This window comes from Lepisma saccharinum, chromosome 2 (assembly GCF_977018435.1).
Source record: "Lepisma saccharinum chromosome 2, izLepSacc3.1, whole genome shotgun sequence".
Classification (NCBI taxonomy): domain Eukaryota; kingdom Metazoa; phylum Arthropoda; class Insecta; order Zygentoma; family Lepismatidae; genus Lepisma; species Lepisma saccharinum.
Window position 1 is genome coordinate 62,717,343 of NC_139230.1, and position 24,779 is coordinate 62,742,121.

Below are 24,779 nucleotides of genomic sequence, written 5' to 3' on the forward strand. Positions count from 1 at the left end.
AGGAGGACACAGGGGGACACTTGTCCTCTCCCGAGATATCTGGGAAGAATTAATACAATTCAAATTTTGAAATTAGCGTGAAAACATAGGTGAGATGGGCCATGAAAGACAGATTAAGCGTCCATGCAAAATACTAACTTAGTGCTGGTGATGCGTTATGACAATCCTCGCTCAGATTGAACCTTTGGAATGCGAATGGGCGATTATTTTCAAAATTTCCTCTACATTTGAAAAATGTCTTGGATATTTCAAAATATGATATTCTCAATAGTTTCGCGATTACGTAAGTCTATTAAACTATTGATAATATCTAGATAACAGTGAAAGAAAACTACACGAAAATTCACGTCAATGCTCTAGAAGGAATTCTAAGTGCATGCAATTTTTCATATTTTGAAATATCCAATACATTTTTCGAATGGAGAGTAAATTTTGAAAAAAATCGCCCATTCACATTCCAAAGGTCCAGCCGAGCCTTAACTGGGGAAAGCAGTTTGTTTCCTCCACTTTAAACACTGTCGCCCCTCCCCCAACCGCACAAAAAAGGCCCTTGAAATAAATGGTTATTGAATCCTCGACAAGACCGTTTTTTTCTGTTGTGCAGGAGATAGTACTCTTTCTTTACTAAAATACGTAGATTCCGTGAACAATAGAAACCACCAACACTAAAGCACTAAGAAAAAAGCAATTAAGTAATACCATGAATGTTGAATTCCCATCCGTCTTCCCGTAAGACGTCAGAAGATTCTCCACGAGTTCTTCATAGTTTTTTGCTCTCCCATTCCCCAGAAAACTATGACACACTTGTCGAAATGCATTCCATGCAGTTCGCTCATCATCACCGAATAATTTCTTTCATGTTTTCATGTTTCGTTAACGTCGACTACATTAACATCATGAACTGAAGTTACGAAATTACCGTTGTACAGCAAAACTCTTTTAAGACAGCTAGGAGGAATCAATAAAAAGTCTCCAGTCCTCGGTCTTATGTGATATATACATCGATTCAAACAAGCCTTTGTCATGGCACACAGTCAGGTACCCCTTTTGTTTAGAGAAGTGGAAGAAATTCTTTGTCTGTAGGAAGTAGTAGCTTCACATCATCCACCTGAATACATGACATGCCGATGTCGGAATGGAGTGCTGTTGTTGGAATGCTACGTTGTTGATTGATTGATTTGGTGTTTTCACTTTATGCACAGCAAGGCTAATCGGGACTGGACCTACAGTTTAAAGTGGGATCCGAACCACTATGTGCCTCCACCGGGTATCGAACCTGGGACCCCTTGATTAGAAGGCGACGACGCTACTAGAATGCTACTTTGTCAAGCGACCTGTGTTGATACGAAGCTCTATATATTGCATATACAAACTCAAACATTACTCTGGAAACACTGCAGAACTAAATGGAAACTGGCGAATGTTCAGGCGATCTGTAACAGCAAGAGATGACGTGATAGACTAGAATGCCACGTGCCAGGCCGTCAGCAGTATTGCCATATATACTTCAGTTGAGCTGGGTCTCTGGAATGTGTCCCCTCTCTCCCATCTCCCTGCCGTTACGCCAAAACGAAAGCCAATCGAACTTTTTTAATATCATTTCCGTGTTCATCATTCTCAGATTAGTAAAGAATGGCTACTTTCATTTCAGTAACAAAATGTGTGTAGAAAAGTGTTATTTGTCCATTTATTGTTTGTTATAAATGTTTTGTGAAGCAAGACTTAAAGTATTCTCTGAAGTTGAATTATGCTTTCATTCGTTGTAAAATGTCACTAAGAATTTTTGTACTCCTGTACTCTGTATTTTTCAAATTTGATATATAGACACACTATAGGCTTAATTTATCCTAATTAAAGAAATGAAATTAGTTTTGTAAATAATAAATTTAACAACGTAAGTCAAAATTTCTGTTGTCGATTATTAAATCATATTTACCTGGGTAATATGTTACTTACTTTGATACTTCATGCCTTTTTAAAAAAAATGTGTGCCTATGATGGTTAAAATTAACATGAAAATTTAAGGTTCCGATATATTGAAATTTCATTGTGCATATTAAATCCATTTTGCATAAACTGCAATGAAAGAATGTATTAAATACCTAAAATACACTGCGTTTGTTTTTGTTCCTATTTAATAAAATTGAGAAACTTTTGTGCAGGTTTGATAAGTGGGATGAATAATTATTACCCAGCAAATTTTGTCCATCATAATGTTTGTTCTACTTGTTTTATACAGATGGATCAAAAAGTGTGAGGAACTGAATGGTGGCCATTTCCAACATCTTTTATAGTCCCTCCATGGGTTGCGTGACTTTTTGATCACTCTGTATAATGCGAGCCTCATGAATTGTAAAATGTGTTTTGTTCTTACGTTGATTTGTGTACCTATAGAGCAACATAAGTAGAAATCAAATCTAAAAAATTAAGTAGGATGCCATAGGAGAATTATGGAAATTTGCATAGAAATACTTGTGCATCCTACTGTACGTAGCAAAAAAAAAAAAAAAAAAAAACTGTACCAAATGTTATGGTGGCAATACTGTGGCTTCGTTATAAAAGGGTCTCAGGTTTGTTGTCAGTTAAAAACTCACTGTAGATGGGTTGTTTCCACTTTTAACTGCAGGTCCAGCGTCGATTAGCCTATCCGAGTAGAAACATAACGTAGCATTAATTTAGATCAGTGTTCACCATACGTTATTTTTCCAGTGCTAGAAAAGAATTGTCGCTATTGGTAGATTTTATCAAATTGGTAAAATTTCTATATTTACAGTTTTTTGCTAAAAAAAATGATTTGCAGCAAATTTACCTTGATATCACGCCAAAATCATGAAGATTCAGGTATTACTGCCATAGATGTTGAATACTATTTGTGTTCTAATTCAAATGAACAGTGTGCTTTCGTGTGCTAACGAATGCCTAACACAAAGTACAATTTGTTGCTCAAAAGTAATTTTTTGACTTGTAGCGATTTTAACTTGATATCATGCCAGAGTTCATTAATATCTTAGTTAATATTTGCGTTTTTATTAAAATAAATAGTGTGCTTCATGTGCTAAGGAATGCCTAAGAGATAATACAATCTATTTGCTCAAAGGATTTTTTTCTTATAGCGATTTCATCTTCATATCATGCCGGAGTTCATTAATATCATGGTTCGCATTATAATTAAAATAAGTAGTGTGCTTTCGTGAACTGACAAATGCCTAAAAGATAATACAATATAGATTCTCAATTTCTTTGTGGCGATTTTATCTTGATATCAAGCCAGAGTCGCCATGATTAGTTCATTAATATCTTGGATAATATTTGTGTTTTTATTAAAGTAAACAGTGTGCTAACGAAGGCCTAATAGATAGTACAATTTTGTTGCTAAAAAAACATATTTTTTTATTTTAGCGATTTTATCTTCATATCAAGCCAGAGTTCATTAATATCTTAGTTAATATTTGCGTTTTAATTAAAATAAATAGTGTGCTTTCGTGTGCTGACGAATGTCTAAGCTCAAGTACAATTTAGTTACTCAAAAACATTTTTTTGATTTGTGGCGATTTTATCTTGATATCAAGCCAGAATCGCCACAATAAACTCATTAATAAGTTGATTAATATTTGTGTGCTTATTAAAATAAATAGTGTGCTTTCATGTGCTACGATGTGCAAACGTCTGAGATATAATTGCATAATTTATTAATATGTGGCGATTTCAACCTAGCGATCTCGGAGGGCGAGGGCGACTGCGATCTCGGAGGGTGAGGGGACGCACGTGGAGGCCGCGGGGTCACTCGGACTACTGCAAGGGAACGGACAGATCCGTTGGTATGTCCAGACAGTAGCAAGAGACGGCGAGGTACAAAGGCTAGGTGACTTGGGCTTAGGCCTCTACGACCTAAGGGAAACCGTCCAAGCTCGTATTGGGAAGACCTGGTTGGTATAGATCGACCACAAGGAAAAAAACCTTGGGACGAAAAGTCCCCGCGCAGCTTTCCCTTCTTCCCTCCACCTCGGGCCATAAGGAAGCATGGTCCACTCTCCCCCTCCCCTACTCGCGGGGGTACGGTGCACAGGAGTCGCGGGTCTGCGCAGGTTGTTTTGCTCGTGGTTCCACTATATGTTATCTGCTTCTCTTCTTTTTCTCCTTCCTTCCTTCTAGCTGCTTGGCTATTGAAACCTGGCCGGGGAGGTATCCATATTAGATCTTGGAACCAGCTCTTTCGCAGTCGGCATCTGGCAGTCGACTGAGCTCTGGGCTTTTTTTTATACTCACCTTGGCTTTGAAGAAGCCTCGGCTTTCAACCTCGTCGTTAATCTTTATTCAAGTACCAACAATTAGTTAAAACCTTGCATTGATAATGTTTTATTACATAACATAACAAAAGAATATAATATGAGAATTTGGGTAGTAGGCTTTACCTATCCTAGTTCTCAAGGCGATATAATTGACCAGTTGAAACAGTCGCAAATCGGGAAATAGCTAGTGTTCACATAAAAAGGTGACAAAACAATAACACAACAAACATTAAGGTTTGAATGCGTCAGCCAAGTGTAGAATCACCTGTTGCCATTGTGTGGAGTCCGATGCCTTTCGGATCTGCTGTAATCCCTTTAGAAGCGTGATGAGCCCTGGGAGAACGTCTGGCTGGGAAAGTTGTTGAAGAATGTCTAGCAGTGAAGCTTGTTGCGTAGTCGGAACTGCCGCTGGGCGAGAGACTTGACGTGTTGCTGGAGGTCGTGGAAGATCCGTCCGGCGTAGAGCTGGCCTCTGATTGGGCCGTGTATATTCACGTCGTTTGTACTTAGTCTTGTTGGCCGATTGGCTGTTGCTGGTTGTTGGTTGTGGCCGATCCTTTGACAGTTCCTACACTGCATTGCACCAATTGAGCGGTATGGCTTAATTTTACATGGAAATTCATATATATTTCTCACATCGTATATTCTTGCAACATTTTCCGCCCTCTTTAGTCAAACTTGGAAGAGTGGATGGTATATTTTGTCTTGGGTTTGTTTGACCTTTCTGTACATTTGGTTAACTGTTTCTACAGTGAAACCATCATCCTGTAGAGCTTCTACAATATCATCTTTTATTGCGTCACTTGATAAAAATCGGATTACAACTTTTAATGGTCTATTATTCCTTTGCATTTCTAGTGCATATTCGTAGCCTGTTTGGTCGCAGAAAGCTCTTATTTTTTCCAGGTCCTCGTTACAGTTGGTTTGTAATCTTAAGTAAAAGTAGCTCTGCCCTTGAGGAGATAATCTAGTTGAGTAGCTATCAAAACGCTTGTCGTACCAAATGCGGAAATACAGGGGGGTCTGTATGTCTTCTCAGTTGGAGTGTCTTCAGGTTGAACACCTTGAGTCGTACCATTTCGGCGTGACGCTGAAGAATCAGCGTTGTCGCACTCGCTATTGGTAGAATCGTCTTCTTCGCTAATTTGTCGACGTTTTAGGCTTCTTTCTCCCTGTTCCATCGTTTGGGCATAAAGCGTCGCATACAATTTCGTTCTTTCTTCTACCTCTGCGGAGAGCTAGGGTCAAGGTGTTTCTTCACCGACATCGGAACGACGTCTGTGAGCTCCGGAGCGTAGCGGTAATTCTAATTATCGGAGAGTATCAGGTCTGACCATTGTCTCTTTTCGTATTTTGAGATTTTAAGAAATTTTGTTCTTATTTCATTGTTTTATTATCTTCTTTTGAGAGCTTTGATTACGCTCCTTTTTGTTTTAATTATTATTATTATATATTTAAAAAAAAATTAAGGTCTGGGCCTGTTATACATGGTTCTATGTGTGACTGTTTTTCCAATGTTTCTTATTATTTCGTTCTCATGTGCTTGATTTCTTTCCCATCTCTTTTTTCCATTTCTATCTATGTAATCCTCGAACATTTCGAGTCCCAATTGAGTATGTAGTATATTTATTCTTGTTTTCTTACTCATTCCTGTTATGATTCTTGCTGCTTCATTTTGCACTTTTTGCAGTTTGTTTAGGTGGTCCTGGGCTGCATGCTTCCAGGTTGCATATGTCATAGTTGGTCGAATAATCATTTTATATAAATGAAGTTTTGTTTCTTGTGATATCCCATTAGCTTGAAAGAGCCTGTATAGTGCATGTAGTGTATTTTTTGTTCTTATTGCAGCCTCTGCGATCTGTCTTTCAAAAGTCAGTTTATGATCTAAAATGAGACCCAAATATTTTGCTTCATTTTTTCTTTCGACCACGCAGGGTCGTTACAAATTGTACAACACATCATCATTATCAAAACACATATAAGTACTGTTTTAAGTCCTAAGCACTTATACTTATACTTATACTTATACTTATACTTATAAACTTGACGTGACTTGCAGAAATGAGCCGGCCCCCGTGACGCCAAAGGTCCCGGATTCGAATCCCGACCTGGGCATGGATGTTTGTGAGGGTCCATTCATCAATTTGATCATATAATCACTCATTCCCATCTTTGCAAATTAGCCAAAATTGGTACAAAAAGCGAAGTAAAATAAAGCAAACCAAAAATAAAGCCGAAACGAACGTGTTGGGAGAACAGCGAGCAAGAAATTTTTACAAAATTTCTCAGCCTACAATATACATTTAACAGGACTCCAATTTTGTCACCTGGATCCGTGGCTACCCTTTCCCTCTGCACGACAAGTGCAGAATGTGCCGTATCACGTTGAGAATCATAATTTTTCCCATACATGAAGTGCGAAATACATTTTAGATATCTTCCACTCATAGGCGTGCGCACGGGTGGCAAAGAGGGGTAATTGTCCCCCCTAATCATGGACATCCGAATATTTTTTTCAACGGAGGGAGAAGCAAAGTATTCTTTTTATGGAGCATATTACACCGATAATAGTGTTGCCCCTATCAAAAGACACCATTTGAATTTGAAATTATCGCATTCCTGCATCAGCGTTATAATAATTAATGCAAATCACTATGACTGAAATCAAATTATACGTGTCAAATATATACTTTTTGGTTGATATTAGTTTTCTAAAGGGGAGGTGTTGCCATCTTTGCCCCCCTTCAGACGTCCACGCCTCTATATTATTATACTTTCACCCATGGGCGTAACTTGGGACCTAACTTTGGTGGGGCAAAAATCGATTTTGAGGCTTAACTTTGGGGGGAATGGGCAGAATCCAACTTGGAACTTATCTTGGGGGGGGGCAGAATGAAACTTGAGACTTAACTTTGGAGGGAGTGGCACAATCAAACTTGGGGCTTAACTTTGGGGGAGGGGGCAGAATCAAACTATAGACTTGACTTTGAGGTGGGGGCAGAATCAAACTTGGGACTTAGCTTGGGGGGGGGGGGGTAGAATCAAACTTGGGACCTAGTTTTGGGGGATAGAGTCAAACTTGGGACTTAGTTTTGGGGGGTAGAATCAAACTTGGGACTTAACTTTGGGGCAGGTTCAAAATCAAACTAGAGACTTGACATTGAAGTGGGGGACGCAGAATCAAATTTTGGACTTAACTTTGAGGGTCAGAATAAAGTTGGGACTTACCTTTGGAGGCATGATCAAACTTGGAACTTAACTTGGGGGAGGGCAGAATTAATAAGTGTTCTATCCCATAAAAATAGCGTCCAGAACTATTTTGCTGAATAGCTTACATTTGCACAATCATAAAAATGTACACTTCAATACCTTGCTACTCAGATCCCAAGAGGTTAACAAAAGTATCATTAACTTTTAGATGTAGTAGCCTGAAAAGTTTGGAGAGGCAAGTGCCCCCTTACCCTCGACTAGTTACGCCTATACTTTCATCTAGAAATTTCGTGTAGAAGAGGAATCTTATCACCGTTATTAAACGATATTATACTCTCAAAGAAAGTGAAGAATTTTCAACCCGATGAAAGTTCAAAGAAACTAAGGAGGAAAGGGTGCAGTGGCGCGACCACAGGGGGAGGGGGACATTGCCCCCCAATCTTGGACGAAAATCAATTCTAGGGGGCAAGGGAGCAAACATTGAAGTAAAAGAAAGCAAGACTAGCAGAATCTAAGAGTAGCATGATAAAAGGATATTCAAGATGGTGTTAGTTTTCACTTCCTTCTTGCATTATTTCTTCCAGACGGCCAAGAGTACCTGCGGGTGCACAGATTTATCCTTTAGTCCCCCGCCGTTCCATATGTGGAACAAAAAAAGTATGTCCCTGTCAGCCGCGGTTGCATATATGGAACAAACAGCTTTAGATACAATTACCGAGGGTTTGCCACATTTATATTTGTATATTGAGGTTGAAACACTGACAGTTCGGTTCGGGAACATGTGTTTACGAGAATTCCAAATCCCCCCTCCTTTCTCGGCACATGTCACGTGTTTGCCCAAACACGTGTTGGCTCTTGACAGACACAATGAATGCTTGGTATTTACGATGCTGTTTTCCTTCAAGCTTCCAACGCTGTGATTTAGTACTGATAAGGCACACATTCTTCTTTGTGTTTAGACCTGGTGATCTAGCCGCAAGTAGTGGCAGGGGGGTCAAGGAGAGGGTGTATTGGAAGAGGTTTGGCGGTGTCAGCTTTCTGTCGCGTCTATGTTAGAAATGCAATGAAGCTGGACGATAGCCAGAGGCGGCAGAAGCGTGAGTCTAAGAGACAAAGTAGACAGAAGTAGAGACAAAACAAACGATTGCAAAGGCTCCCAACACTCCTCTGTTAGGAAAAACAGTTCGTATCATATAACAGCTCATCGATTTCCCTAACGCACAATCGTTGCACAATCGTTTCCTAATGCAAATTGGCTAAAATTCGCTCGAGTTTTACGTTTTGCCTTATTATTCAACTTGTATTGTACCCACGAACATGAATCAAGTTTCATTCTGTTGCGGAAGGTCAATTCTTTGAAAAAAAAGCAAAAGTTCCGGTTTTCTCCCCAAAGTAGTTGGAGAATAGGGGGCAAACTCCTTATTTTTATGTTTTTTTCATTGAAATTCGGGGGAAGCAGCCCCCGCCCGTAACCCCCCCCCCCCCCGCGGTTGGGGCATCCAAATTTTACATGGTTGCATGCACCGATGTATTACCTGCAAAACAAAAGTTATCCGAAGTAGATTGGTTCTATAGTGCCAGATTTATTACGATTTTTCTCCATTATGTATACGAATTCAAATTTCGCGCTCAAAGCCTCAGCGACACTGGGCTTACTTTCGTCAGACGGCGCGGCGTCCTAAAGGTTAAAATTTTATCAGGAGTTGGCCCTGGGCGCCGAACGATCTAAATGAAAGAAATATGTAAAAGAGAATGTCATGAACCCCATTAATTTTTTGCGCCATATTAAAGCAATATTGTTTTCAGTTTGCAAAAATTTGGATCTAAAGAAAGCATTTTTAAAATCCTGTGTGCTTGCGGCCATGCTGCTTGTTCATGGTTTCTTCTAGCACTTTTTCCTGTCGGAAGAGGACACAATCTTTAGTAGCTGTGGAGAGACAGGCACATAGTGGTTCGGATCCCACTTTAAACGGTATGTCACGAACTCAATCAATCAATCAAATTGTCACGTAAAATCTGGTGGGTGGAGTAAGCATTAAACTTTGCATGGGGGAGAGCAAAATACAACTCTTGACTTTCTTGAATTCTAGTGAAGGGGAGCGATCATTAAGTTGGGGAGGTGAGTACAAATATTACTTCTTGGTATTGAGTGCCAGCATTACACTATCACGAAAATCCTGGTGTACTGACTGAGAAATAAACTTTTTGAAGGGGGAAAATTCCAGATCTTGAACATCAGTTTTAAGTCTCAGAGTGTCACGGGATTTACTGGGGTGACTCTGGACAACTGAGGGGAACTGGACAGTGTTCTAAATACGCCATTGAAGTAATGATATAATGCAGGAGCGAGACACATATATACCTAACACATTAATTACTCTGACACAAGTTGTAAAAAAAAGAAAAGAAACCAGAAAACACTGACCATCTGAAACATGTAGTCTATTACCCTTGTTCAAGCATCTTATGATAAACTCACCTGAACTACTTCTCTCCACTGTATCAGCTACGACCAGAAAATGTTCTGTAATTTGGCTGCTTGCTATGCACTCATGTCTTCGTCAATCATCGGTGGCTTATTTTGCAGCCTCTGCTATGTCGCCTCTCGTATGTTGTCGATACAGTTTCCTTTTTGTGCAGAGTTTCTTTTCGTTTTGTAATTTGGTGATATTCGATAGGTTATTTGGTGATACGGGAGTAGGTAAATTGGTGATAGTAAGTTTGAAATAAGTACGCACCAGATTCGATAGCTCCTAATGGTGTAAGCCATCGTGAACACCATTAGGAACACCATAGTAAACAATTTTACAATCTAACAACACCTTCATGTATTTACACCTCTTCCAAATACGCTGTTTTCAATCGCAATACATTAAGGAAAACACCTTAAATTTCTCTGGAATACCATAAGATCTGTACTCAAACAGATATCTGATTTTTTCTCAAAAACAACATAAATCTTTACGAACAGAATGGCATGACGACTGTTGGAAAGTAACTAACATTTAAGAGCTTTCATTAAAATTTACAAAGCATGTACACAAGAATACAATTTCCTTCTACGTTTTCTGAGTAGTTACTGATATTTTTTCAGAGGAAGGGAATTAGCAGATGCACATGAAGCACATGATGATGCATTTGTGAAGATGAGCAGCGCGAGCCAGAAGAATGATCACCAAATAACCTCTGTCACCAAATTAACTTACCTAACCCTACTTCTATATATATACACTGGTCAAAACAATTAGGGGAGCAAGCAAGAAATCCCAAAACCAAAGTTGGAAAGTCAAAAGTAGCAATATATGTTGATGAATTGAGTGTGTCCTCAACCAGTACAATTCATCTGTGATGAATAATCAGCATGAAGAGCTCTCTAGTGACACCATAAGGCACGTGGCAGAATTTGTGATATGAGGAGCAATCACGAGGTCATTTGGGAACACCGGTTGTTTGGTGCTGGCAGACCGTAAGTGCAGGTGGGATTCAGTTGAGTAGTGTTGAATAGGAACGATGGCAGAACAACACGATTTAGGGGAATCTAGCGCATGGAGAGCCATTGGGAGGATGGAAGCAGGGCAAACACAACGTGAGGTGGCTGCAGCCCTTGGTGTGTCACGCAGTGTCATTACCAGGTTGTGGACACGATTTCAACAGACAGGTACAGTACGAAGGAGGCCTGGGCAAGGTCACCCACGGTCAACAACAGTTAGGGAAGACCGGTACTTAGCATTGTCGGCTCGCAGGAATAGGCAGCAAACTGCAACTGACTTGCAACGCGGCCTTGTTTTGGCAACAGGACGAAGAGTCTCGGGCCAAACTGTACGAAATCGCCTGCGGGAAAGGGGTATTTATGCAAGAAGACCAATGGTGTGTGTCCCTCTGCATGCCCAACACCGTAGGGCCCGCAGACAGTGGGCTGTGGAACATCGTGAGTGGGGACATGGAGAGTGGAGTTCAGTTCTCTTCTCGGATGAGTCGCGTTTCAGTCTCCAGTCAGATAATCGACGCATTCTTATCTGGAGGGAACGTGGGACTCGCAATTATCCCGCACATGTGCGCGAAGTGTCTCAGTATGGTGGCGGTGGCTTAATGGTATGGGCAGGGATCAGTGTTGGTCGACGTACTCGGACCAACCGGAACGGTACTTTCACAGCCTTACGGTACCGGGATGAGATCCTCAGGCCTCATGTTGTCCCAATGGCTGCAGATATCAGTGATCGTTTCATTTTTGTGGACGATAATGCCCGACCTCACCGAGCACGTCTGGTTGACGCCATACTACGGGATGAGGGTATCGAACGAATGGTATGGCCAGCGTCCTCCCCAGACTTGAATCCCATTGAACATGTGTGGGACACACTCGGAAGACGCATTGCTGCTCGGCCAGCGCCGCCTACAACTCTGCAACAGTTGGAAATGGCCCTTCTGGAGGAATGGGTGAATATCCCGCAGGCTGTCGTTGATAACCTTATTGGTTCCATGCAAAACAGATGTGCAGCTGTCATAGCAGTTCATGGCGACCACACACCTTATTAGAGGTATGGATCTGTTGCGTATCTGTCCATTTCTGTTGTCTTATCACCGTGCTGTTCTCCTGATTTTGTGCAGTACCTTGCAGAAATCACCCCTAGAACTCTGTTGTGCTAATGACTCAATAGACATGTATTGTACTGGTTGAGGACACACTCACCTAATCAAAATACATTGCTACTTTTGACTTACCAACTTTGGTTTTGGGATTTCTTGCTTGCTCCCCTAATTTTTTTGACCAGTGTATATATTGAAGAGAGATGCAGAGCCGAATCTGTAAAAGTAATGCTTTCCAATCTCTCCACTTCTAACCAACGATCCGACCACTCATTGACAATGTCGCATTCCACACAGAATAGCTTCATTGTTTCAAGCTGCATACCGCTGTGTATGTAATTCCAGCCTCGTTTCCTCTGGGGATTTTCCGTACAGGATAGAGGCTTTGTCCTGTCATCGAGAGGTAAGAACAAAGGTTATGGAAAGGAGTATAAACATCCTGCAAGGGAATACTCAGGTTCAGTTGGTATTAATAATTCTTCGAGTTACAGTGAGTGCGGGATCGTAATAGTTCGAGGCGCGTATAACTTAATGTGCGAGCAGGGGCGTCGACTTGTCAAAATTATTGGGGGGGGGGCTCTGATCACTGAAATAAATGAATAAATGACTCACTCCCACCCTTTTTTAAAAACAAAAATTACGTCTTCGTATAGCAGTTTTTAAGCAGCTATTATATTATATTCCTCATGCAAATGAAATGTAACATGAAAAACGTTTAGAAAATGTTTCAAAGTCTCCTTATGTCTTTTTTATCTGCTCATTTGTTTTTTAGATAACAATTAACATTTTTATTTAAAAGTAGGCTATGTATTTACATTAACAGGCCAACATAACAGTTTTATGCCGGCCTCGGTAGCCGAGCGTGTTGGGTGGTCGACTGAACTCGCTTTGATCCGGATGTCTCGGGTTCGAGTCCCGGCGAGGGTATGGGTGTGTTTTAATGTCCGCAACAGACTTGTAGAGAAAGGACATGTGACGGGTGCAAATAACCTTAGTGTTGACGTACCCATAAAAATAACGAATATTTACAATATTTAACAGTTTTATTTAATTATTTACATAAATGCTAACACAAATCGCAGTAAAATTAGTTTTACTTCTTTGTTCTTGCTACAATATTTTACTTTTTAAATTTAATTTTGTAATAATAAAAAAACACACAGCACGCTGTGCTTTAGCAATAATGTCTTTGATCATAGCCGTTTCCGCTTTCGCAATACAGACTTTTCATAAGCTTTCCTTGCGTACTTTACTGCAAGCCAGTGTCAAATAAACTCAAAGACTTTAGAATTATTTTCCCCTTATTCTTTGGACTCAAGGAAGAGATTTCGAGGATAAGTAAATATCGTACATATCAATATTGCCTGAAAGTCGTGTTTACGACCTTAAATTGTTCAGAATTCACTAAACAACATACTGGTGTAATTGTCATATCACTTCGTTATTTTGAAACTCTTTTTAGTAAAAATGTTAACAATACTCATAATTAGATACTTAATATATAGTAATAAGTCATGTGTTTTGCTGTCTCCGGTCATAGCCCCCCCCCCCAAAGTTGATGGTTTAGCGGTCTCAGCCCCCCAAAGTTGATGGTCTAGAACATTTCAAATGTGTATTTAAAGTTAAGTTCATGTTGCACAATTCAGAGTAAACTTTACAAGAGAAGCAAAATAATACATTAGATCCTCTTAAGCAAAATTATTTGAGGGGCTCTGCCCCCACATCATTAACATTGGGGGGGGGGGTTCGAGCCCCCCATGCCCCATGGAGTCGGCGCCTATGGGTGCGAGACACCTCAGTAGGTTGCACCTTCAACCAAGGACATTACATCGATTAATAACACGGTCGGATCTAGGTAAGTGTGGAGAGAACTCAGCTCTGTCGTCATTCGTCTTCTTTCTTCTCCTTGACAAATAAGGCAAATCAACATTATAAAATGAAACCTCTCGCATTGCATAATTAGTTACATCTCTTGTGACTCTAAGATTCCCTAGCTTAAATTAAGTCACACTTCAATATATATATTGCATTTATATTTTCAGATGAAGCTGCGGGTGCACGTGTCGACCCGCACATGGAAGAAGGAAATACCAGCAGAGCTGAGGCTATGATTATGGCATTCTTCTTCACCATCATCTTTCTCCTGGCCCTGATAATTGTGGCCCTGCAGATCTACGTCCGCAAGATGATGTATACGAATGCCAACAGCACATTTGTAAGTGTTACGAATTTAATTGGCTCCGTTAACTAATATATTTGGTGTGCATGAAAGTTGTTTTCTTGTTTACAACCTAATGGGAATCTAATTGACAATGGCAATGTGGTTTAGGTGATACGATACATCAACTCAATTTCTATTTTTATTATTTCACCTTTTGTAAAACGTAGGTACATTCCATCCATACTTTCATTCACCCTCTATCCATACTTGACGTCTAAGGGTCCCGGGTTCGAATCCCTCTCGGGCTTGGTTGTTTGTGAATGTCCATTCATCGATTTCATCATTCATCCCCATCTTCGCAAATTAGCCAAGAGGCACAAAACGCGAAGTAAAATAAACTAAATCAATCATTTAAAAAACATACTTGACGTGTAATATTCTCGTCAAAAATCACAATTGAATTATCGGATGTTGAGTTCAATTAGCACGTTTGTGTCGTGAGGCTTTTGTCTGTTATGTTTATGTATATCGTATGTTTATGATATTTAACTTGGAAGTGTGATGACATTATGTATTCTAGATGAATAGACACTAGTTTTAGGAAGAATCGACGAATTTTCTTAGAGTGCAATCATACGTCTCAATCTGAGTTATGTGCCTATCGACTACCGTTCTCTTGCTTACGGATCAAGAATTACGGGATGTAACGTAATGACAATGACGTCTTCTATTCTTTATTTCAAATTATAATTCACACGAGTTTGGTATACTTGGTGTTCGACATATCACCCACAAAAGCAACCCAGGTTTATGATGTAAAATCACTTAGAAAGTTAATAACATGATCCATTTTTGCCAATCCAACGTCGAGTATGAATTGAGTTGGAGTACCTATTAAATGCTGCAGAATGCTGTATGCAAATACCTCGCCCCAAATTTATACATTCAGTCACAGACATTGTACTAAGTGTAACACACCAGTTAAGATATAGCATTTCCTTGATTAGTAGAGAAGCATATTAAGCATGCGATAGACACCCACCTTACACAGGGCCGGCGCTAGTCATTTTGCCGCCATGGGCGGTGGCGGCAGATGCCGCTCTCTTTCGAACCCCTCTCCCCTTCCCGTCATTACGCAGCAATGATCTGAGGTCTGAATTCTTTCCTGCGTTGTCCCCGCATAAAGCGGCTCTGAGGTTTATCCAGCCTCAAATTAATGGGTACCTGGAGGCAACCCTCCTAGGTAAAGGCGGCCGGAGAGTGGTGCTGATCATATCACCTCCAAAATGACCGAGATCGAGAATGTGTGTGGCCCTATCCCCACATCCTCTAAATCAGGGGTTCTCAACCTGGGGGTGCGCCCCCCTGGGGAGGCGGAGAATTTCAGGGGAAGCGTGGTGAGCAATGAAAAATATACGTGAATTAACGCCCCCCCCCCCCAAAGAAAGATGTTACAAATACAAACCCCTTATGTAGGTCTCAGAAAAGAAACTTCTGCAAATAGTTCTCTCTGTCACCGCTAGATGTAACTGCATTCACACACACGTCTTATTTGCACTGCCCTATACTTACCTAAATAGTCTGCCCTGCTATCGCTAGATCCCTCTGCAACTCTGTTGGAAGCAGACGAGCAGTGTTCCTAGGGAAAACTTTTGCCGTGTCTAGGGTAATTTTACTACCGGTTGGTGGCTACACTGCACAGAAAAGACGATTGAGGTTTGTTATTGTGTTCCAAGTGATTGTCGTGCGTAGTAGTGCTAAAAATGGCTAAATCGTTACCAAAGAAAAGACGGTACAGTGATGAGTATATAAGATTCGGTTTTACGTACATTGAGAAGAATGATTGTCATTTACCTCAGTGTGTTATTTGTCACAATGTTCTGAGTAATGACGCAATGCGACCAGGGCTTTTAGAACGCCATTTGACTACCAATCATTCCGGCTTCAAAGACAAACCACGCGAGTTTTTTTCAGAACCCAACTTTAAGTCCTTCCCACGTCTCAACGAGCTTCTTGATGACACACAAAATCTTACACTAAATTCAAAAAGTGAATTGAAGAACTTGATTTCAGAACATTTGGCATCCTTGAAAACCGAAATTGGACACTACTTTCCAGATATTTCTTCAGATAGCTGGCAATTTCAGTTGACACGAGATCCGTTCAAAATAGAAGTGGATTTGCTTCCTGATTCCCTTCAGGAGCAGGCAATCGACCTAAAATGTGATTCTCAAGCAAAAGCGGAGTTCCCAAACATGACTGTTCAAGATCTTTGGTTAAGCTATTTTCCTGTGTATCCACAAGTTGCTACGGAAGCTGCAAGGTTGTTGGTGCAGTTTTCCTCAACGTATCTATGCGGGTCTGGGTTTTCTACACTGGCTTACATCAAATCAAAATACCGAGCACGGCTGGATGTTGAAAGTTATCTGAGGTGTGCATTATCGCAGTTGGAACCAAACATTCAAAAACTTGTGAAAGAAAAACAGTGTCAGCCCTCTCATTAATTGTGTTCTTAAGAAATAAAACCAAATGATGTAGCTTGAAATTTTAACTGTAGTGAGGGCAGAATCCTTTGTAATGTAGGCTATTAAGCATTTTTTTTTAATTAATGAAAATGTATCTTGTATCAAGAAAACAAGTATTAGTATTTTTTAATATCTGTAATAATAAAAACATTATAAAATATTCTTTGAGTTAGATTTATTAACCCTAACAGCATAGTAGAATTTTTGTACATCAAAATGGACTAATATGTGGACGCAAAGGGGGGCGCAGGCCTAAAAAGGTTGAGAAACCCTGCTCTAAATGTGCCTTCATTTCATGGTGCTATCACAGAGAACGTTACCTTTGCATGTAATATTATTTTTCGTATAATGCTATCTTGCATAAAATAGAAACAAGCGTGTTTCAGATATGATTGGCCGAAGATAGTATTTTTGTTAGCCTTAATTAGAAAAACAAACCTTTGATCGCCACTTGCCACGGTTACCGACAAAGTTAATAAATTCGAAGTTCTACACTCACATTAGGTGCAAAATCATGACCCTTTATCAGTTTAAGATCTCATTTGGTGTAATTGTTTTATTATAGCCGAAAACACTTTTAGTTCATCTTTTAATTCAGTAGCCTTCATGTGTTAACATTCCGGGAGTTCTCTACACTTTTCTGACAAGAGATGCTTACTAATATCATAAAATAAATTGAAAATTCACTATGATGTTTAAGCTGCTCAAATCTTTCTCTTAGAGCTAAAATAATCGTATAGGACCTGGTAATAAATATCAACTTCGTACCGTTTTTGTGGATCTTCAACAGTTTCATCATACTGAAACTGCTTCTTCTTTCGATTTCGGCCCTGTACAGTGTTGCCTATCTTTGGATCATCTATATCTAAATTTGATGCCAATTCTCTCACATCAACCGGGACTCACAGGTCGCCGCCTCCACGAGTGGTGGGAGGGAGGCCCTGCCAGGCTGCCAAGTGGCGTCTAAGAAACTTTGAATTTTTTCTCATCACTCCTGCTTTTTACAAAGCGCTGATATGTTTGCAAGAAATTATCTAACAGCATCTAACACATCGTAGATTAATGTTTTGAACATATTTGCTGATTACATTACTTGGAGTAAAAAGTCATACCAGATAACTAGTGTAGTGACCAAAGAAATGTAGAGCCACACAACTGGTTTGCAATATACTGAGCTTCATGTGCGATCCTTTGGACAGTTTTATTGTCGCCAATTATTTGAAGGAGCGCATTATAGACCTCTCCCACATGATATCTCAACGGAGTTAAGACATCGAATCTGCTTTCCCAACCTTGTGGCACTCAGTGGTTTTAAAGTGAGACTACTGATATGTTCCTTCGAAACGGTGGGTTGGCATATATTAACTTCCAAGTTATATAATATAATATTATAAATTTCAAGTTTCAATAGGCTTATTTTTTCTTCTCTTCAAATTTTGCCACTCTGGGCAGTGGCACAGTTCGACCCTCCCCCTTTCCACCGGCCCTGGTGGACATCAGTGGCTCTGCAACTCTGTGTAAAACCTGAGAAGGTTTCACGTGAAAGGCAAGAATTAACAAATCAATTGAAGAAATATGCAGCGAAGTCAGAACGTGAACGATTTCTTTTAACTAAACTGAAATCGTGAAATGCATCTGAACCACACATTGCACCAGTCACGTGTGGGGGTCGGATACCCTGCGACATTTCATTCACACGGAACCAACATCTTGGCTCTAAGCCCCGCGACAGGTTAACCTTGCAGCAACTTTTCGCATATATAGACCCAAACGTGCGCGCAGAATATAGTTCCGCTGCAATACTGCGGATTTTCTCACTGTCTGTGATATGAACAGCTCAGCGGTTAAGGTGAGACTGGAGCAGGGATGCTGAGTGCCGCTCTAGAGTGGATTGATACATAAAACCTGCTGCAAAGTTAACCTGTCGCGGGGCTTAGTAAAGCAGAACCGATAAACGATGGCGAATGCGCGCCAACGTACTTCCCTCCTGCATTGGTGATGGGCGATATACTTGATAAACTGTCCAATACGCAGGTTGTCTATTCCAACTTGGTTTACTCACCTAACGTGTTCGCTAATGTTGTCGAACTAATGTTCCTTGCAAGTAATGTAAAGGACTGGTAATTTGTTGTTGGTTACGAAAAAGTGAAGTTATCTGCAGTGGAGGTTTCAGAAAATAATTCTTGAGTAGACCCTAAAGTTACATTACTGCACTACATGACGAAGGTAAACTGTTCATTATTTTTTAATTTCTACAATAAAATTTTGCGATAGTAGGAAGAGCGACAAGTTTTCAGGAATGTAAATAACAGCCCCATTCAATTACCTTAGTACATCACAGGAAAAATATCCCGTTGAATCAATTTAGAACCCGGCAGCTCTAAATGTGAGTCCGTGATGACAATCACTAATCCGATTAACTGACTCTCTCCGTCAGTGGCGCAACCCCAGGGGGAGCAGAGGGGAGCATTGCCCCCCAACCCTGGACGGAAATTGATTCTAGGGAGGCAAATATTGACGGCCAAGAGTACCTGCAGGGGGCACAGAGGGGCAATTGTTCCCCTCGATTTCAAATTTTATGCAAATAGAAATATATTTCGTAAAATTATCTTGCTCGCTTCGCTTTTCTCAGTGTTATCTTTAGTGCGCGGAGGGGGTCGGGCCTGGGCTCTGGACGATATAAAATTTAGATCATTCAGCGCCTAAGCCCGACAATAGGTTTTTAAGACACAGTAAATAAATTTTCGAGCCCAACTTCGCGACCCATCAGACGCCCCCTCGGGACCCACGCCCCATAGGTTGAGAAACGATGACCTAAATGAAAAAAAAATAATTAAAAGACAGAATGCCATGGCGCACCGTGAAATTATTTGCACCCTATTAAATCAATATTGTTTTCAGTTTGCATAAAATTGGATCTAAATATTTTCTTGCTCGCTTCGCTCGCAATTTTTGTGTTTGTATTCTGTAATGCATTGTAAATTAATTATCAGAGAGAGAAGAAAGACTTCTCTTCATTGATTTTGTCATAAACGCATGAACAATTGTTTGGAGGAAATGGAGCGTGCACATTAGAGACAATTTATATAATTTTTGCTGTTGCTTTATTGTGAGGTAGATGAATCGATTATGTAATGTATTTAAATACTATATGTTGTATGCATAATGTTAGAGACTTTGAATACACACCTAGGTACACAATTTAGTGTTAGAAAGTTGCAGGTGCATTTTCTTATTTTAAGTCGCTCCATATTGCATATGTGTAAAACATATGATCTATATGAAAGTTACACATGTTTCCAGGCCCGTAGCCTGGCAGGGGCCAGGGGTCTCATCCCCCCCTGACAGGGTCGCCAGCCCCCTCTGGCACTTCCGCCAGCCCCCTTCACATTAGGTAAAACTATTTTGTATTCTAATTTCTTTGAGATGAAGAGTGAAAATGTAGACAGAATATATTATTTTGTTCACAACTTCGTTCGTTCATCTTGTTTATGAGCAGAAGTCTATGCAGCGGCAAGTGTTTAGAAGATTCTCTAGACTTTAGAAAGTTCTTTCATAGGAATCCTTCTTTATCTGTAACTTCCCTGCCCCTGTTGCAGCCTCTCGTTTGACAGAAATCTGGGACTTTGATGTCATTATCCGCATTCCTTCCGCATCTGCGTCAAATGCAGTAGCGTACGCAGGATTTTATCAAGGGGGGGGTTATTTCAAAAACTTTCTCCAAATTCACATTATCATTATTTTATTATACTTTAATTAAATAATAATAATCACAATTAATTAATAATACTTATAATTAATTAATTAGCTGAATTACTACTAATACCACTACTACTATTAAGTACTAGAGATGTACATAAATATAGTATTTACGAAAGCAACAGAGCAATATCACTTTCTAGTCATTCGATTTTTATCAAATTCTGGAAGCATTTTTTTGTTTCTTTGTTACGAAATAATTGTCTGGTCAACGAGGTGAGACATTTTAAGTGTGAAGAAAATCCATAAAAACAAGAAAATATATTAAAATAAATTAAAATAATCAAAGTATGGAACTCATCCAAGGAGCTGTGGTGGTGTGGCTGGTACAGCGTCTGACAACCACTCGGGAGATCCGGGTTCGATTCCCGGAATTGGTTGGAATTTTTCCGGCTTCTTCCCCTCATAAATGTCCCCGATAATTCACATCTGGATTGTCTCTCTGTTTTTACCAACAAAACATTTTACAATAGTTAAGCTTATTGTCATTTGAATAAATGTCTAGTCAACAAGGTGAGACATTTTAAAAGAGAGACATTCAAACATGCTGCGGTAAACAATGGGAAGGCGGCGGACTGGTGACTGTTCTTGTCCGCCTATCCTTTGTCTATACATTAGCAGCTTACAACGAGGGGTGGCTGGTGGGATTACAGCTCCTACCGAAATTTTGAGAAAATCAGAATTTTCAAATAAAAATCCGTTAAGAACTTTAAAAAATCAAAATGTGTAAATGCGAAACCTCTTTTAAAGTGAGTCCCCATTACCATTTTTGTCTTTGAATACAATTTTAATAGACTGAAAAGCTCGAAAAATACGAAATATTTCATTATGCATCCTGCCCTCCAAAACGAAGGCATGTGCTGTCCACATTTACTATTTCAGCCCATCCCGAAAAAAAAAATCCTGCGTACGCCAGTGTATTGAACATTGTTGCAACTGAGATACAAAACAAGTTTTCTCTCTTTTAAATCATAGTTGCTCTCATATTTTGTTTTCAAGAAAACTTGTTAATTTTCAAGGCTTTCTCTCTGAAAGACGCATGTGTTTGGAATGCTGTGCTTTTCTCCGTGCTGCATGGAAATAATATTTCAAATTATTATTATTTTTATTATTATTAGTAGTAGTGATAGTAATAGTATTGTCCTAGATCTTTGACTGTGGTAAGTTGGCCAATTAATTATTTTTTTCACAGCATTTTTATAACATTTCACAAGCTCAAGGGGGGGGTTTAAACCCCGTAACCCCCCCTTGCGTACGCCACTGGTCAAATGTCAACAGATCTCAAGTTTTATTGCTTTGGCCGGGGGTGGAATGTACGGTAGGCACTGTGATTGAAGTGAAAATTGTATATTTTAGCATGTATGATATAAATATCTGTATCATCACAAATAGTATGGAGTTTGTATTAACGGATGGTGTCAGTAGCAGTCATTGTCACTTCAAGAGTTGTTTTAGAAGATATAGAAAAAAGACTGTAGTATCTGTATGATATTTGTAAATTTTATATTTTAAATTACTTAATGACGCCCGACACACATACTCTACCTTCATTTAATACTATTAAAGTTTTGAAAAATGGACTTGGTTCACAAAGCCCCCCTGATAACCCATTAGCCCCACCCCCCTTGAGGTCAGTTCTAGCTACGGGCCTGCATGTTACATGTAAAATAATAATTATATTCTGAACGTATTTATCATGCATTTTCTCTCTTTCAAAAATACAGTTTTGTGTGCTTGTTTTCCACTATTAATGTGAAATTGAGTGTTTTGAAAAAAATATATTTCAAATCGTTTGTTCCAACCCAAATACTTCAGCACCGACCTCTACCCCTCTTTTGCGTAATTTACGATAATAACGTCTTTGATACTACTGCTACTGCTACTACTAATAATAATAATGTTTTATTGTTATTATTATTATTATTATTATTAATGCTATTGTTGATGTTGTTGTTATTGTTATTATTATTGGTACGTTTATCCTGATACTTGCCCCCCCGAACAAAAAATTGTGGTTGCTCTTCTACTTTCCGTTATTTTTTTCGTCTGGGTAATGTTAGCAGCCTTTAAATATATTTTTTAGTGGTTGCTTTTGCTATTCCATTATTTAGGCCTGAATCTCTTTGTGTCACAATATTATAAACAGTTGCGAGGTGAAAATTAAAACATGTATTAAGTTTTATTATATCAGTTCGTCGTATGAGAACCAGATGAACGTAACCTTAAAGAATGCGGTTTTCAGTTTCGTTTAAATAAACTCCTCTTAAAAGCTCTATTTTGAGTCAGAACGACATATCTCCACTTCTAATTCTTAACAGTAAGGTTGAGTCACTTATCTCCAATTTACTGATTTTTTTTAAGAGTCAGGCATATTCCTAAGAATACGTTATTTTCTCTCTCCTGTAAATATGATAAATTGCAGTTACTTACCTCTGCATCTCACACGACGAATTAGCCTAAATCTGATTCCGCGATATTTGGTCAAGGAAGATACTAGACTGCATTTTAAAAATAAAATTACAAGGAAAAAATATTTTGATTTGAAATATTGGGAGCATTCGCCCTCCCCCTTTAAAAACGCCATCGAATTTTCCAGTTTATCCCGAAATACCATGAACGATGTAGGCGATAAATTAATTTAAATTCCTCCTCTTCTTGTTGTATTTTTGTTTTATTTTGAGTTTTTATTATTTATTATTTCCATAATTGCCTTTGATTGCAACAAACCAATGTTTGATTGACTTGATTTATTTTAGTTAGTTTTTCTGTCACTTTTGACTAATTGGAGGAGTAATGCTATTATGAGTTCCGCAGTCTAAGGTCAGGCTTATGGTTTGGAACATGGGACGTGTGCTGGTTCGAGTCTCGTGGGAGGAAGCGTAACAACTTTTCTCCTGAGATTTCGGCCAGTGAATGGGACCGCACCGTCGTGAAGAAATTGGGTTGCTACGAGTGAGTAACGACCCGGTCATGGAAACCTACACCAACGATTGAGGTTTCGTCGTGCTGACCACACTTCACCCCGTGATTGGTTGGATGATCTCCAACTGGAAGAACTGTTGGTAATGCAAAAATGCACCATGTTTTTGATCTGCCATGTGTCCAGTAATAAAGTAATAAATATCATCATCATATAATCCTTATTTATTTTGAGATTATATACTTCTCTAACCTTAATCACGACTTGAATGAAGAACAACGAAATTGACGGTAGAATGTTAATAAAAAATATTTCCATGCAGTTTTAACTCCGAACGTTTGATGTCACAGCACTTGAGACAAGCAGTAAGCAGCAGAATGTAATGTTCTTTTTATTACACACACACACAGAAATATAACCATAATACATTTAACTACGTATAATTTATTAGTATCAGAGAGCAAAATAATGAGCGTCCTGGAACAAATATTTACTTCATCTTTATACTTAGAAAATGTTCTCATCACTTTGCCAAAGCACTTCATTCTAGGCTCATATCTTAAAAAATCGTTTACTGCTTCGTCTATCATTTCGGTAGGCATGCTCAATGCACAGCTGATTGAGACGTTGTTGTGTATGTTACGCATCGTGCTCCACAATTATCTTTATAGTTTTGCCAAAACACATTTTCGGAGTGAAAGGAACGAAATGTTGTTCTAGAAGTAAATACTATTAAATGAATGCTTCGCTATGTCATATTAATGTTCTTCAATATATGATACTACAAACTCATTGTAAATTCTTAATTCGAATTTAGGAATTTTATAAACATTAACTTTAATAAATAAAAAAATGGATTACTAATCCTGAAGTCTGTACTAGGGATAAATTAACTTTTTTTTTTTTTTTTTTGCTGGTATCGAGATGAGACAAGACTTTGCATGACCAATGATAAGCCATGCCCGTTAGCAAACGAGGAATATCTCCGGCCTGTATCTATGCGGGATCGGAAGGATCTCAATGTTGGTATCTAATTCCTTCAGATAAATCTCAGCCGAAGTGGCTATAATATTTCCATCGAATTTTCACATGGAATTCAGGTCAGCCATCCGGGGAGTCATCCCGCCAGCCGTAGCATTGGTTCGAGATTTTCTTTCTTTTCTCTTTTCCGATAAAGTCGACTCGCTGCCTGAAGAACTGGAAACGATCTCTCTGTGGCGTCTTTTTTTTTTTTTTTTTTTTTTTTTACGGTTTCGTTGCCCCGAAGAGACCTCAGAACGACTAGGAGACAGCAACCTTCGAAAAGGCGAGCCCAGCTGGTCCACCCG

At 39.4% G+C, this 24,779-nt stretch overlaps 1 long non-coding RNA gene across 1 annotated transcript in view; it reads left to right on the forward strand.

The window, feature by feature from the left end:
- Window positions 1-24,779, forward strand: part of LOC145984441 (uncharacterized) — an 84,572-nt gene that overhangs the window by 38,791 nt on the left and 21,002 nt on the right. The window contains exon 2 of the long non-coding RNA XR_014441313.1: window positions 14,129-14,301. This is a non-coding gene — a long non-coding RNA (uncharacterized LOC145984441). The remainder of the gene's footprint in view (window positions 1-14,128; window positions 14,302-24,779) is intronic.